The sequence below is a fragment of the Schistocerca gregaria genome, chromosome 7 (genome assembly GCF_023897955.1).
Source record: "Schistocerca gregaria isolate iqSchGreg1 chromosome 7, iqSchGreg1.2, whole genome shotgun sequence".
In the NCBI taxonomy this organism is placed as follows: domain Eukaryota; kingdom Metazoa; phylum Arthropoda; class Insecta; order Orthoptera; family Acrididae; genus Schistocerca; species Schistocerca gregaria.
This window is the reverse complement of record NC_064926.1, coordinates 111,857,019-111,871,987: the sequence shown is the minus strand read 5'-3', so window position 1 is coordinate 111,871,987 and position 14,969 is coordinate 111,857,019.

Sequence of the window (14,969 nt, the reverse complement as noted above, 5' to 3'; positions counted from 1 at the left end):
GATTCAGAAACATGTAGGTTGCAATAAGTACTGGTAGATGAAGAAGATTGTACAGGATAGAGTAGCATGGAGAGCTGCATCAAACCAGTCTCAGGACTGAAGACCACAACAACAACAACATGGTGCGAAAAGAGGCAATTGACCCTGAGTAAGGAAACGTGAGAAGTTATTCACATGAATACAAAAATAAATCAGCTAAATCTCTATTACGCGATAAGTCACACAAATCTGAAGGCTGAAAATTAAACTAAATACTAAGGGATTACAATTACATACAACCTAAATTGGAACGATCACATAGATAATATAGTGGGTAGAGCAAACCAGACACTGCGGTTCATTGGCAGAACACTTAGAAGGTACAACAGGACTACTAAAGAGACTGCTTACATCATGCTTGTCCGCTCTGTTCTGGAGTACTGCTGTGAGCTGTGACTGACTGATGAAATCGAAAAAGTACAAAGAAGGGCAGCTCGTTTTGTATTATCGTGAAATAGGGGAGAAAGCTTCACAGACATGATACATGAATTGGAGTGGCAACCATTAAAACAAAAGAGTTTTCGTTGCGACGGGATCTTCTCATGAAATTTCAAAGAGCAATTTTCTCCTCCGATTACGAAAGCGATCTTTTGGCACCCACCTACATAGGGAGAAATGATCATGAGAAATGATCATCACGATAAAATAAGAGAAATCATGGCTCTCACAGTAAAATTTAAATGCTCGTTTTTCCCGCGTGCCGTTCCAGAGTTTAACGGTAGAGAGACAGCTTGAAGGAGGTTCATTGATCCCTCTGCCAGGAAATTTATTGTGAATAGCAGAGTAATCACGTAGATGACGTAGATGTAGAGATTTATTTCTGTTATTACAGATATTACGACTGATTATGTTGCTTGCTAGAGGTTCCCAGTTGTGTAATAGAGGTTTGTATGTAACAATTAAGAAAGGAGCAGTCTGTGGTCGTAAAGAAAGAAATGTGTGGTGTATTTAAAACTTATCCAGGATGAGACACTTCTACTACCAATACTACTACCACTACTACGACTACCATACTGAGCGCACACTTGTGTGAACCGTCATGAACACATTTTTCCTGGGCTACTTTTCTATGGCTATTAGCCTCGAGTTTCTTTACGACATGTGTATCTGGAAGTTTGCGACTTAGATTCATTTATTATTTATCAACTGTGTGTGGAGTGACTTGAAGCTTGTGTTACAGGGCAGGTTAGCCAATCAGGTCATCGCACGTAAATTCAAGTTTCAGCTAACGAGTCAAAGCACTCGTTGGGCAACACCGACCCTGGCAGGCCGCTTGAATGCGAGCGCGCGACGCCCCGATTGGCTAAATTCTATGCTAAATAACTCGGAAACGGAGCAACGTATCGAATTTCTTTCTTAACATTTATGTCTCAGTACAACCTGCCCTGTAACATCCCTACAAGCATTTCACACATTTTCTGATCATCTTGTATGTTTGAAAGTCTTTATACGAAACGTCTAGGGGTGATAAATCACATCATGGGGAACAACTTTTGTTTGGAAAACTGTCCTCTAATGCCTCCAGACGACGCCATGTGATGTATGGTATTCGCTGGCCCTGAGATGATGAAATCCCACCAAGCTAGCAGCTTCTGCCACTCAGGCGTGCAGCACGTTACCTACCCCAGAAAACTGACAAGAGTGATGTCCAACCACAAAACTTCCACAACGAATGTCTACACGTGCGGAAAGATATTTTAGCAATAGGCACAGAGCATTTCTGACGAGTAAGAGGTTAGAAATTGCTCCAACGACAGTAACAGATACGTCAGCAATTTGAATCGTGTGTTACTAGTGGCGTAGTAGACAGCAGAGTGAGTATACAGTGGCGTCGCGGTACAGCGCCGCGGCCGCGAGAGGCTGCCGCACGAAGCTGATGAAGCTGGCTCGCAATACTTGTGATTCTTCTGCTGGAGCATGTTGTACGACTGGCCAGCTGTGTAGCGCCCCTATGGCGGCACAGTGGATACCTCACATCAGCTCGCCCGCTGATGACGCCCTCCACAGTTGTTTTTGAACAATGAAATAAAACTATTCCTGAAGTACACACGCAGCATGGCATGCTGCGAGGAAAAATCCATTAGGACAAGTGTCCTGCAATGTTGTATTGTGACGGCTGCACAAGCGGGCCCTTTGATGGCTGGGTCTTGGAGTTCTAAACTGGTGGGGCAGTTGTTTGAACATGGAACATATGATCACCATTTTAAAGTGACCCGTTCTAATTTTCCACCATTTTGAAAGGGCTACTTGGCTCGCCATTCTATACTTAGGGCCGTGCGGGGAGGCCGCTCGGTTTGAGGCAGCATATCACAGACTGCGCCACCCCTTCCGCCGGAGGTTCGAGTCCTCCCTCAGGCATGGGTGTGTGTATTGTTCTTACCATAAGGTAGTTTATGTAGTGTGTAAGTCTAGGGACTGATGAACTCAGCCATTTGGCCCCATAGGAATTCACTAGACTTAGGACAAGCGGCGTAGTTCCACCATCTTCGATTTTGAACGTAGCACACGTGGGCTATTTCAGTTTCCCCTCATTTTGAAATTATTAAATCTGGGCTATTTGATTTTCCCATTAGCACAATCGACTTTCTGAATTTACAGTCATTAAAATCTAGGATAAGTAAGCTGATTCTTTAATTTCCTGTCATTTTATACTTAGGACAAGTGGGCTCGTTCCGACATCCTGGACTATCACGTTAGAGGTGTGTGAGCCGTGGCTTCCTCATGTTATGCGCTGGACTAATCCTTGATTGCTATTCTGTGTTAAGTCTCCCGCAGTTATCGCGATTATGCTGTTATCCTCTCTCTCCGCGAGTGGCAGCAGCGGTGTGTATCAATAGTCGCACCGTGTACTATCTTTGGCCTGGCGCTTATAGTTTCCGGCTGTGCTGTGTGCGAGCAGTCGCTCGGTGGGCATGGAGCAGTGGGGAGGTCTGCGCAGTGCGTAGTTTGGACGAGGCCGCTGGCGTTGTCCACGCGCGGTCGGAGTGTGTGGCGCTGTTCCCGTCGCTACGGGGTCCGTGGCTCATCGGTCCTGGACGCGAATGTTGAGTTTCGACTTAATCTACCAGCAAGTCACGACTCTTTGCATTGTGTCGTTTGGATTTCGTTGTCGGCTGTCGGGACATTACCGCGAGCAACAACGTGTGTTTTCAAGTTGGCAAACTTCAGCCACCCTCCGTTGGAGTTTAACTGTACTTGGTTATTTTGAACTGAAGTGCACCAGCGAAATCTTCTACCTTGTGGCTGGCTCATGTTCTGCGTTGGACTAATCCTTGACTGCTTTTCTGTGTTTATTGCACCAGCGGAATCTTCTACTTAGTGGCCGTTAACGTTCCGGTTACCTACCCTGACCGTTGACGTAAATTCAGGCAGTGTGCTTCCCTCATCATGTTGTCGCTCTCCACCACGGTGTGTAGTTTGACAGCTCAACGTATAATTGGTTGTGGGCGCCAATACCTTCTACGTTGTTCCACTGAACTCCCTGTAGTGTACTGGTCGGCTGGAGTGGAAGTTATCTTGTCAGTGGGTCCGTTGACTGTCGGTTGGGTTGTTCTCGGATCGAGACCGGTTGGGCCGACTGCCTGTCTCACCTAAACGAGCGTTAGTGTTTGAATTCCAGACCAACCCACGGAAACGTCTCAGCGCCGTTGGGTGCACTGCCTTTTCTTATTTGTTCTTGTTGTTTGTGTTTGTATGGCTTCTAGCCGACTTTTTAATTAAAGTTGTTTTCCTCTTAAGGTGTCAGATTATTTGGGCCTTCAGCCTAATTGAAAGAACTGATTTAAATTAAGGCCTGCCTTTTCAATTTTCTCTTTTTGGGTTGGGTCTTAAGATACTGGTTATCAGCCGATTTTCAATTGACGTGGTCTTGCTCTAAAGGCATTAGATTGTATTGCGCATTCAGCTGGTGATTAAGTTCCAAAAATTAAAGCTGTGTTTTTTTTAATTTCCTTGGCTCTTGTAATGTTTGGTCGAATAAATAAATTTTTATGTTCGAGTGTAACTGACAGCCGCTTATTTTGGTCCCTTTCCACAATTTAAACTACTCGTCTTGTACTGCGTGTTGAGCAGGGCGTTTCAGCGTGGATGGATGACTGGAGGGAGAAATCTGGTAATGCTGCGTAATATCATAGGAGAAGAAAGTAATGGAAAATCTGGCAACAATAAACGCAAACTCCGCTAATCCCCCCGTCCCCAGTGACTTGACTGATTGGCCACTACAGTGATTAACTAATGCCAGGGCAAACACAGATGTGCTCAGAAACATTAAGTGAGAATCGGATAACCAGATTTAAATATGCGTCGAGACAGTTTTAAACATGGTCGCGAGGCAGCAACAGTTGAAGAATTCGATAAGGATAAAACACCCAACATCTTGCAACAAAATTTCGCTTTTTCCAGAATTCGACACTGACTATGGGTGTCTTCGCCGGAAAATCCACAACTACCCAAAAAGACTATAATAAACGTTACTGTTGTTGTGGTCTTCAGTCCTAAGATTGGTTTGATGCAGCTCTCCATGCTACTCTATCCTGTGCATCTCCCAGTACCTACTGCAAGCTACATCCTTCTGAATCTGCTTGGTATATTCATCTCTTGGTCTCCCTCTACGATTTTTACCCTCCACGCTGCCCTCCAATACTAAATTAGTGATCCCTTGATGCCTCAGAACATGTCCTACCAACCGATCCCTTCTTCTAGTCGTGCCACAAATTTCTCCCCAATCCTATTCGACACCTCCTCATTAGTTATGTGATCTACCCATCTAATCTTCAGCAATCTTCTGTAGCACCACATTTCGAAAGCTTCAATTCACTTCTTATCTAAACTATTTAACGTCCATGCTTCACTCCCATACATGGCTACACTCCACACAAATACTTTCAGAAACTGTTTCCTGACATTTAAATCTATACTCGATGTTAACAAATTTCTTTTCTTCAGAAACGCTTTCCATGCTATTGCCAATCTACATTTTGTATCCTCTCTACTCCGACCATCATCAGTTATTTTGCTCCCCAGATAGCAAAACTCCTTTACTACTTCAAGTGTCTCATTTCCTAATCTAATTCCCTCAGCATTACCCGACTTAATTCGACTACATTCCATTATCCTCGTTTTGCTTTTGTTGATTTTCATCTTATATCCTCCCTTGAAAACACTATCCATTCCGTTCAATTGCTCTTCCAAGTCATTTTCTATCTCTGACAGAATTACAATGTCATCTGCGAACCTCAAAGTTTTTATTTCTTCTCCATGGATTTTAATATCTACTCCGAATTTTTCTTTTGTTTCCTTCACTGCATGCTCAACATAGAGATTGAATAACACTGGGGAGAGGCTACAACCCAGTCTCACTCCCTTCCCAACCACTGCTTCCATTTCATGCACCTCAACTCTCATAACTGCCATTTGGTTTCTATACAAATTGTAAATAGCCTCTCGCTCTCTATATTTTACCCCTGCCACCTTCAAAATTTGAAAGAGAGTATTCCAGTCAACATTGTTAAATATATCTCTAAGTCTACAAATGCTAGAAACGTAGGTTTGCCATTAATTAATCTAGCTTCTAAGATAAGCCGTAGGGTCAGTATTGCCTCAGGTGTTCCAATATTTCTACGGAATCCAAACTGATCTTCCCCAAGGTCGGCTTCTACCAGTTTTTCCATTCGTCTGTCAAGAATTCGCGTCAGTATTTTGCAGCCGTGACTTATTAAACTGATAGTTTGGTAATTTCCACATCTGTCAACACCTGCTTTCTTTGGGATTGGAATTATTATATTCTTCTTGAAGTCTGAGGGTATTTCACCTGTCTCATACATCTTGCTCACCAGATGGTAGAGTTTTGTCAGGCCTGGCTATCCCAAGGCTATCAGTAGTTCTAATGGAATATTGTCTACTCCCGGGGCCTTGTTTCGACTCAGGTCTCTCAGTGCTCTGTCAAACTCTTCACACAGTATCATACCTCCCATTTGATCTTCATCTACATCCTCTCCCATTTCCATAATATTGTCCTCCAGTCCATCGCCCTTGTATAGACCCTCTATATACTCCTTCCACCTTTCTGCTTTCCCTTCTTTGCTTAGAACTGGGTTTCCATCTGAGCTCTTGATATTCATACAAGTGATTCTCTTTTCTCCACGGGTCTCTTTAATTTTCCTGTAGGCAGTATCTATCTTACCTCTAGTGAGATAAGCCTCTACATCCTTACGTCTGTCCTCTAGCCATCCCTGCTTAGTCATTTTACACTTCCTGTCGATCTCATTTTTGAGACGTTTGTATTCCTTTTCACCTGCTTCATTTACTGCATTTTTGTATTTTCTCCTTTCATCAATTAAATTCAATATATCTTCCGTTACCCAAGGAATTCTACTAGCCATCGTCTTTTTACCTACTTGATCCTCTGCCGCCTTCACTACTTCATCCCTCAAAGCTACCCATCCTTCTTCTACTGTATTTCTTTCCCTCATTCCATCCATTTGTTCCCTTACGCTCTCCCTGAAACTCTGTACAACCTCTGGTTTAGTCAGTTTATCGAGGTCCCAACTTCTTAAATTCGCAACTTTTTGCAGTTTCTTCAGTTTTAATCTACAGTTCATAACCAATAGATTGTGGTCAAAGTCCATGTCTGCCCTGGAAATGTCTTACAATTTAAAACCTGTTTCCTAAATCTCTGTCTTACCATTATATAATCTATCTGTTTGCGTGCCGTAGGTGAAACCACAATGGAGGGGTATCTGTTGAGAGGCCAGAGAAACGCGTGTTTCCTGAAGAGGAGCAGCAGCCTTTTAAGTAGTTGCAGGGGCAACAGTCTGGATGATTGACTGATCTGACCTTGTAACACTAACCAAAACGGCCTTGCTGTGCTGGTACTGCGAACGGTTGAAATCAAGGGGAAACTACAGCCATAATTTTTTCCGAAGGCTTGCAGCTTTACTGTATGGTTAATGATGATGGCGTCCGCTTGGATAAAATATTACGGAGGTAAAATAGTCCCCCTTCGTATATCCGGGCGGGGACTACTCAAGAGGATGTCGTTATCAGGAGAAAGAAAACTGGCGTTCTACAGATCGGAGCGTGGAATGTCAGATCTTATAATCGGACAGATAGGTTAGAAAATTTAAAAAGGGAAATGGATAGGTTAAAGTTAGATATAGTGCGAATTAGTGAAGTTCGCTGGCAGGAGGAACAAGACTTCTGATCAGGTGAATGCAGGGTTATAATAAATGTTAACACAGAGAAATAATTAGGAATAAACAGTTTGTATTGCAAATCGATTTTTAAGACGACTTTATTTACATGTAGCAACTGACGAACAAATTTAAGAGCAATAATGCTCTTATCACTTAAAAATATTTTCTTAATAAGTTAATGTTAATATCTGATAAAATTAAAGCAATTAAAACTGACATAAAGCTGGTAATTCCCAGTAAAATTACAGTTCCATGGAGTAGCACAGTACACTCTGTTAAGCCTGCAAGAGGAAGAACAAGTAACTGGAGGTGGGATCAGCCTGAGAGGCTGACACACAGAAGTTGCCAGAACGTGGGGACGAAACTTCTCACGCGATGTAGTAACAGTCGAAAATACCAGCTGCTTAATTTACAAAAAATGTTTATACAGAATATAAGTGTTTGTCTGACATATCAGATGGTTCAAATGGCTCTGAGCACTATTGGACTTAACATCCGAGGTCATCAGTCCCCTAGAACTTAGAACTACTTAAACCTAACTCACCTAAGGACATCACACACATTCATGCCCGAGGCAGGATTAGAACCTGTGCCCGTAGCGGTCGCGCGATTCCAGACTGAAGTGCCTACAATCGTTCGGTCACAGCGGCCGGCTACCTGACATATCAATAGCCTGTATTATGCAAAGTGAAAGATTGCGTAAGACAGTGTAATAGCAAATATGAGGTACATTTTCTACGGAATAACTACAATGTAATGAATGAAAAAGAAGTAGGAAAACGATATTTAAGAATCTACCCTGAGGAAAAGGGGGAGTCAACTTAACACATTTCTGTGTAACAGCTTTATGACATTAAAAAAGGTTATTATTACGTATCTGCGCCTGTTCATTTAGAATGAACCCATCATTAAAAGAAAGGTGTTTGAAAATTTCTATATCTTCAAGAAAATTAAATCTGGAGTCTTTCTTCTGTGTGTGCATGATACTGACGCCATGAACTTCTTTAGGCTTATGGCCTCTAATTAATAAATCATCGTCGAAGAACGAGTTATATATATTTGTACCTTTTTGCCTAATAGATGTTCTTTGTTATAATATAAATTGCTCTTGCTGTTTGTCCTATATAATAGGCTGGACATGAGTCACAGCTAATTCTGTAGGCACCTGAGTTTTGTAGGGGAGAATGCAACGGCTTCACCTTATGAATAATACACTCCTGGAAATGGAAAAAAGAACACATTGACACCGGAGTTTCAGACCCACCATACTTGCTCCGGACACTGCGAGAGGGCTGTACAAGCAATGATCACACGCACGGCACAGCGGACACACCAGGAACCGCGGTGTTGGCCGTCGAATGGCGCTAGCTGCGCAGAATTTGTGCACCGCCGCCGTCAGTGTCAGACAGTTTGCCGTGGCATACGGAGCTCCGTCGCAGTCTTTAACACTGGTAGCATGCCGCGACAGCGTGGACGTGAACCGTATGTGCAGTTGACGGACTTTGAGCGAGGGCGTATAGTGGGCATGCGGGAGGCCGGGTGGACGTACCGCCGAATTGCTCAACACGTGGGGCGTGAGGTCTCCACAGTACATCGATGTTGTCGCCAGTGGTCGGCGGAAGGCGCACATGCCCGTCGACCTGGGACCAGACCGCAGCGACGCACGGATGCACGCCAAGACCGTAGGATCCTACGCAGTGCCGTAGGGGACAGCACCACCACTTCCCAGCAAATTAGGGACACTGTTGGTCCTGGGGTATCGGCGAGGACCATTCGCAACCGTCTCCATGAAGCTGGGCTACGGTCCCGCACACCGTTAGGCCGTCTTCCGCTCACACCCCAACATCGTGCAGCCCGCCTCCAGTGGTGTCGCGACAGGCGTGAATAGAGGGACGAATGGAGACGTGTCGTCTTCAGCGATGAGAGTCGTTTCTGCCTTTGTACCAATGATGGTCGTATGCGTGTTTGGCGCCGTGCAGGTGAGCGCCACAATCAGGACTGCATACGACCGAGGCACACAGGGCCAACACCCGGCATCATGGTGTGGGGAGTGATCTCCTACACTAGCCGTACACCTCTGGTGATCGTCGAGGGGACACTGAATAGTGCACGGTACATCCAAACCGTCATCGAACCCATCGTTCTACCATTCCTAGACCGGAAAGGGAACTTGCTGTTCCAACAGGACAATGCACGTCCGCATGTATCCCGTGCCACCCAACGTGCTCTAGAAGGTGTAAGTCAACTACCATGGCCAGCAAGTTCTCCGGATCTGTCCCCCATTGAGCATGTTTGGGACTGGATGAAGCGTCGTCTCACGCGGTCTGCACGTCCAGCACTAACGCTGGTCCAACTGAGGCGCCAGGTGGAAATGGCATGTCAAGCCGTTCCACAGGACTACATCCAGCATCTCTACGATCGTCTCCATGGGAGAATAGCAGCCTGCATTGCTGCGAAAGGTGGATATACACTGTACTAGTGCCGACATTGTGCATGCTCTGTTGCCTGTGTCGATGTGCCTGTGGTTCTGTCAGTGTGATCATGTGATGTATCTGACCCCAGGAATGTGTCAATAAAGTTTCCCCTTCCTGGGACAATGAATTCACAGTGTTCTTATTTCAATTTCCAGGAGTGTATTAATTTTTAACTATTATTAGTAGAAAAATACTACGTTTCATTCATGTTTTCTATGGAGCAGGTGCGACAGAAAATTTGTTTAAAAATTTCTTCTAATAATTTGATGAATATCTCAGCAAGAATACTAGCTAATTGATTTTACACACTGTAAGACCGTCGGGTAGCTGATACAACTGTCACTGAAGTCGAAATAGTTATATTTTACTAAAATTTGTATTATGTTCATAAAGTCAGTAATCCGCTCAACGGAAATATCTTTTTTAAAAAGATTAAACTTTTTCGTAAAATATCCAGAATAGTTTGCAGTGGTACGTCCTGTAAATATTTTCAATACCTAACAAAATCAATCTTGTATTTTGACCACAATGTAAGTCTTTTATTTTATTAACGAGATTTTGACTGTCAGAAACTAAACAATTGTTTTGAAATATGTAACATTTTTTAAAAAAAAGTTTTCTTCAAGACATGTATTTCCCATCATACATCTTGCTTAATAATCAAGGTACGTTAACTGGAGGATTTAGAATTTAAATTGATCTTGATGTTGAACACAATTCTGACGGAAAGAGTTAAAAGTAATTCGGGTACAGTACGTATGCTCCTGGAAACGGTGACACATGTTGTCCAAGTACAGATGTAGACATTGGAGTGTCTGAATGCCGCAGGGAGCTGGTAAAATGGTCCTTGCTGTTCGTCCTTTGGGCTTCTGTGGCGTCACACCTGTAACAATGCAACCTGTTTTAGAAAGAGCATCACACTCCACCTCTAGACTAAAAGACGTCACTACTCCTCCTCCATCAGTGTTCTAGGATCTCCTCCCGATCATCTGTACCAGAACAAAATACAGAGACATATATAACTCAAAAGGGGGAAAAGACACACAGAAACCAAATTCCACAATAATAAAAGGGGCTTACTTCCTTCTATTAGGCTTCGCCAGGTCTGGCACATACATGAAACTCCACGTAAAACTAGTTGATGCCCGATGTATGCGGGCTCTACCTGCTGGACATGTGCACACACTCTGGGCTGCAACACTCAGTTAGAAAATAGAATTTCACCACCGAGTTCTGGTCCTGTTCTATCGGATGCTTTGGGATTCAGCACGGCCACAAACATAGAGGGAGAGGAACTGCCATGCCGGCAGCAGGAATCCAAAATAATCTGCACATCAAACTTGCAGATTAGTAGAAATTTGTATTTCTATTAAGGGAAGAAACAGAACTTTCCTTGTCTCCTAGATGCAATGGCTCTATTCTCTATTACTTCTCGCACAACGCAGGCTAAGTAACATCTTTTTTGGACAACATGGTTGTGGAGATGAAGCAGCGATTAGTTTGATTAATCAGTTATTCAAAAACAGTCTTAATCACATTTATTATTATTATTATTATTATACGGCCAACCGGTTTCAACCCGTCGTAGGGGTCATCTTCTGGGCGTTTACACTGTGAAATTATAGATAGTCGCCAGAAAGACTATTATAGAACAGCTAAAATTTCGGAAATTTAAAATACCTCACCCATTGGTCGAGTGCTGGTGGTGTCACTCCTGTCTTCATAACGGCAGGAAACTATGCGAGACTAACCTTTCTTATGGGCTTAAATAGCGTACTGAGATCCTGTGAATCAACGGCATTTAATACACAAAGTGACACCAGCTGCTACCATGACGACGGCGTCCTCGCTACACAGACCAGAGGGCGCCTGGTACACGCCTTATAATCCATGGCAACGGTGTCCTCACCACAAGGAGTAGAGGGCGTTGTTGTCCTTCCATATCAGCCGTTTTAGTAAACTGACTCAAATGTTTTCTACGTGAATGTACGAATAGATATATTATAAGACGACACCAGTTTTTGTGTGTCACAAATTGTTTTACTTTATATTATGGCACATAATGTAATATACTTTTACGAATTTTGCGAGTTGACTACGGAACATTTGTTATTATTTTATAATTAACACTGTAATTGTAACTATTTTGAATGAAATGGTTACGTTTTCTGTTATTTACTGTCCCTTAAATTTATGTTAAACTAAGGTGACTAGTAATTACATACAATAAACTGTATTAAATGCCGCTGGGGGTGTTGCCGTCTATTCACGTGATCTCAGTACGCTATTTAAGCCCATACGAAAGGTTAGTCTTGCATAGTTTCCTGCCGTTAGGTAGACAGGAGTGACACCACCAGCAATCGACCAATGGGTAACATATTTTTAATTTCCGTAATTTTGGCAGTTGTATAACAGAGTCATTCTGACGGATATCTATAATTTCACAGTGTAGACACCCAGAATATGACCCCTACCTCGGGTTTGAAACGTGTTGGGGGTATTATAATAACAATAATAATAAATGCGATTAAGACTGTTTTTGAATAGTTAATTAATTTCATTAGATCATTCCATTTTAAATCACTCCTGATGTCTACTCCCAGATAATTTATGGAATTAGCTGCTTCCAGTTGCTGACCTGCTATATTGTAGCTAAATGATAAGGGATCTTTCTTTCTATGTATTCGCAGCACATTACACTTGTCTACATTGAGACTCAATTGCCACTCACTGCACCATGCGTCAATTCGCTGCAGATCCTCCTGCATTTCAGTACAGTTTTCCATTGTTACAACCTCTCGATATACTATAGCATCATCTGCAAAAAGCCTCAAGGTCATATATATATTGTGAATAGCAACGGTTCTACGACACTCCTCTGCAGCACACTTGAAATCGCTCTTACTTCGGAAGACTTCTCTCTCCATTGAGAATGATATGCTGCGTTGTGTTATGTAAGAACTCTTCAATCCAATCGCACAATTGGTCTGATAGTCCATACGCTTTTACGTCGTTCATTAAACGACTGTGGGGAACTATCGCACTAATTGCGGAAGTCAAGAAACACGGCATCTACCTGGGAACCCGTGTCTATGGCCCTCTAAGTCTCGTGGACGAATAGCGCAAGCTGGCTTTCACACGATCGTCTTTTTCGAAACCCATGCTGATTCCTACAGAGTACATTTCTAGCCTTCAGAAAAGTCATTATAATTGAACGTAATACGTATTTCAAAATTCTACAACTGATCGACGTTAGAGGTATAGGTCTATTGTTCTGGACAGTTTCTGATACCATTACTAACAAAATGCTGCTTTTCGCCTGGACTCATTAAAAGTTTATTTCCTGTGGAAGGTGGAAAACACTAGACATTAATGGAAAGTCACTGTCTTAGTAGAGTTCGATCACAGCCTATTTACTAGGATTACGGAGAGGCTGTCCCAATGTCTGCCCCTGTCACCTGCACCTGCACCTGTCACCTGCACAGCGACTCATACGTCCTCAGTGGCCAAGAGCACGATTCCGGGGGGATGGATAGGGACATCGTATTATGGTCAGAGTAACAATACCTCCGTTAGTACATACCTATAAGACATGTTCAGGTATTAAGAGTACTGAATCGGTATCCATGCGACAGCGTGCTTACCTAATACGTTCCAAAACCCAGGGCATAAAAATGGTATTTTCCGGTACTCATATCTCGGGCTCTGTTGGTGATAAAAAGCTAGGGTCAGATGTTTTGGATAACCCTTGGGCTAGGGTGGAAATGGCGTGGCAAGCCGTTCCACAGGACTACATCCAGCATCTCTACGATCGTCTCCATGGGAGAATAGCACCCTGCATTGCTGCGAAAGGTGGATATACACTGTACTAGTGCCGACATTGTGCATGCTCTGTTGCCTGTGTCTATGTGCCTGTGGTTCTGTCAGTGTGATCATGTGATGTATCTGACCCCAGGAATGTGTCAATAAAGTTTCCCCTTCCTGGGACAATGAATTCACAGTGTTGTTATTTCAATTTCCAGGAGTGTATATAGTAAATGACAGCAGCAAATTGGTCAAATTTTAAAGGTATAGTGTGTAGGCATTTATCTAGATTCCTTATTCGTTATCGAGAAACGCCCCAAAAACGTGTTTTTTAGATACGAAATCCAGCCGCGGATTCCGAGACTGGTATGCACAGCAAATGGCGGAAATTTGTATGATGTATTCCTAAGATCACGACGATCTCGCACAAATCTGAAAATTTTCAGCATATCTTTATCCTTTCCTGTGATACAGAAGTTCAAAGTTACCCTACTTTTATATGTACGATACACACGTAAAATCCTGGATGAGACGAAAACGTACTTCATAAAGTAAGGTAGCGCGAAGAAATATGCTGTAAAGTGTCTCCGTTATCATCTGGGAAACCCATGTTGTAGTACTGGAGCAGATACAGATGTTTTTTTACGAGTAAAATACAGTCTGAAATAAAAAATTAGTTTTTCGTTACTTCAACTTCACATGAGTAAACTATCTTAATTTTACTAAACAATACATTTACTTTCATATGATTTACATACCCTGCTGCAACAGGGAAAGGAAAGGAACCAGAGTGAAAATGCTGCTATTGAAGCACAAGAAATGGGATTATGTTCCTGTTTGTTTAAAAGACACCGGAAAGTGGGGTACCAGCTGCGTCAATCTACCTTCGTCAGCATGTTTATAAATTTTCCCGAAAATTTTGCCATAACACATTTTTATGCTGTGAGAGATTGAGAAAAGTAACAATATTGGGAGATAGTAGACAGTGATTTTGTTATAGAAAGAGGGGAGGAGGCAATGACAGCGTGAGAGAAAGAAAGGGACCTAGTGACAGTGGAACAGTTGATAGTGATGGAACAGTGCTAGGAAACGAGTAAAGAAGACCAGTTCCAGAGGCGTGGGTGGGAGTGGGTTGGTTGTTTGGGGGGGGGGGGGAGAATAGAAAGAGAAAATAAAAGTGGGTGAGAGCCAGTGATAAAGACAGACATAATCTTCGACAATGACAATGAGGAAGAGTGAGATTGTGACAGTGAGATGCTACAGCAGTGGTATGGAAGAAATGAAGTATTAACAGTAAGAGACAGCAAGAGTAAGACAGTGGCAGTGAGACGAGACTTTAGTAGTAGGGCAGATGGGCAGATCGAAAGGGACTGTGGCTGTGACACAGGAGACAACGACAGACACAGAGGGAACATGACAAAGAGTTGAGCCAAATGAGTGAGTGTGATAGGGCAAATGG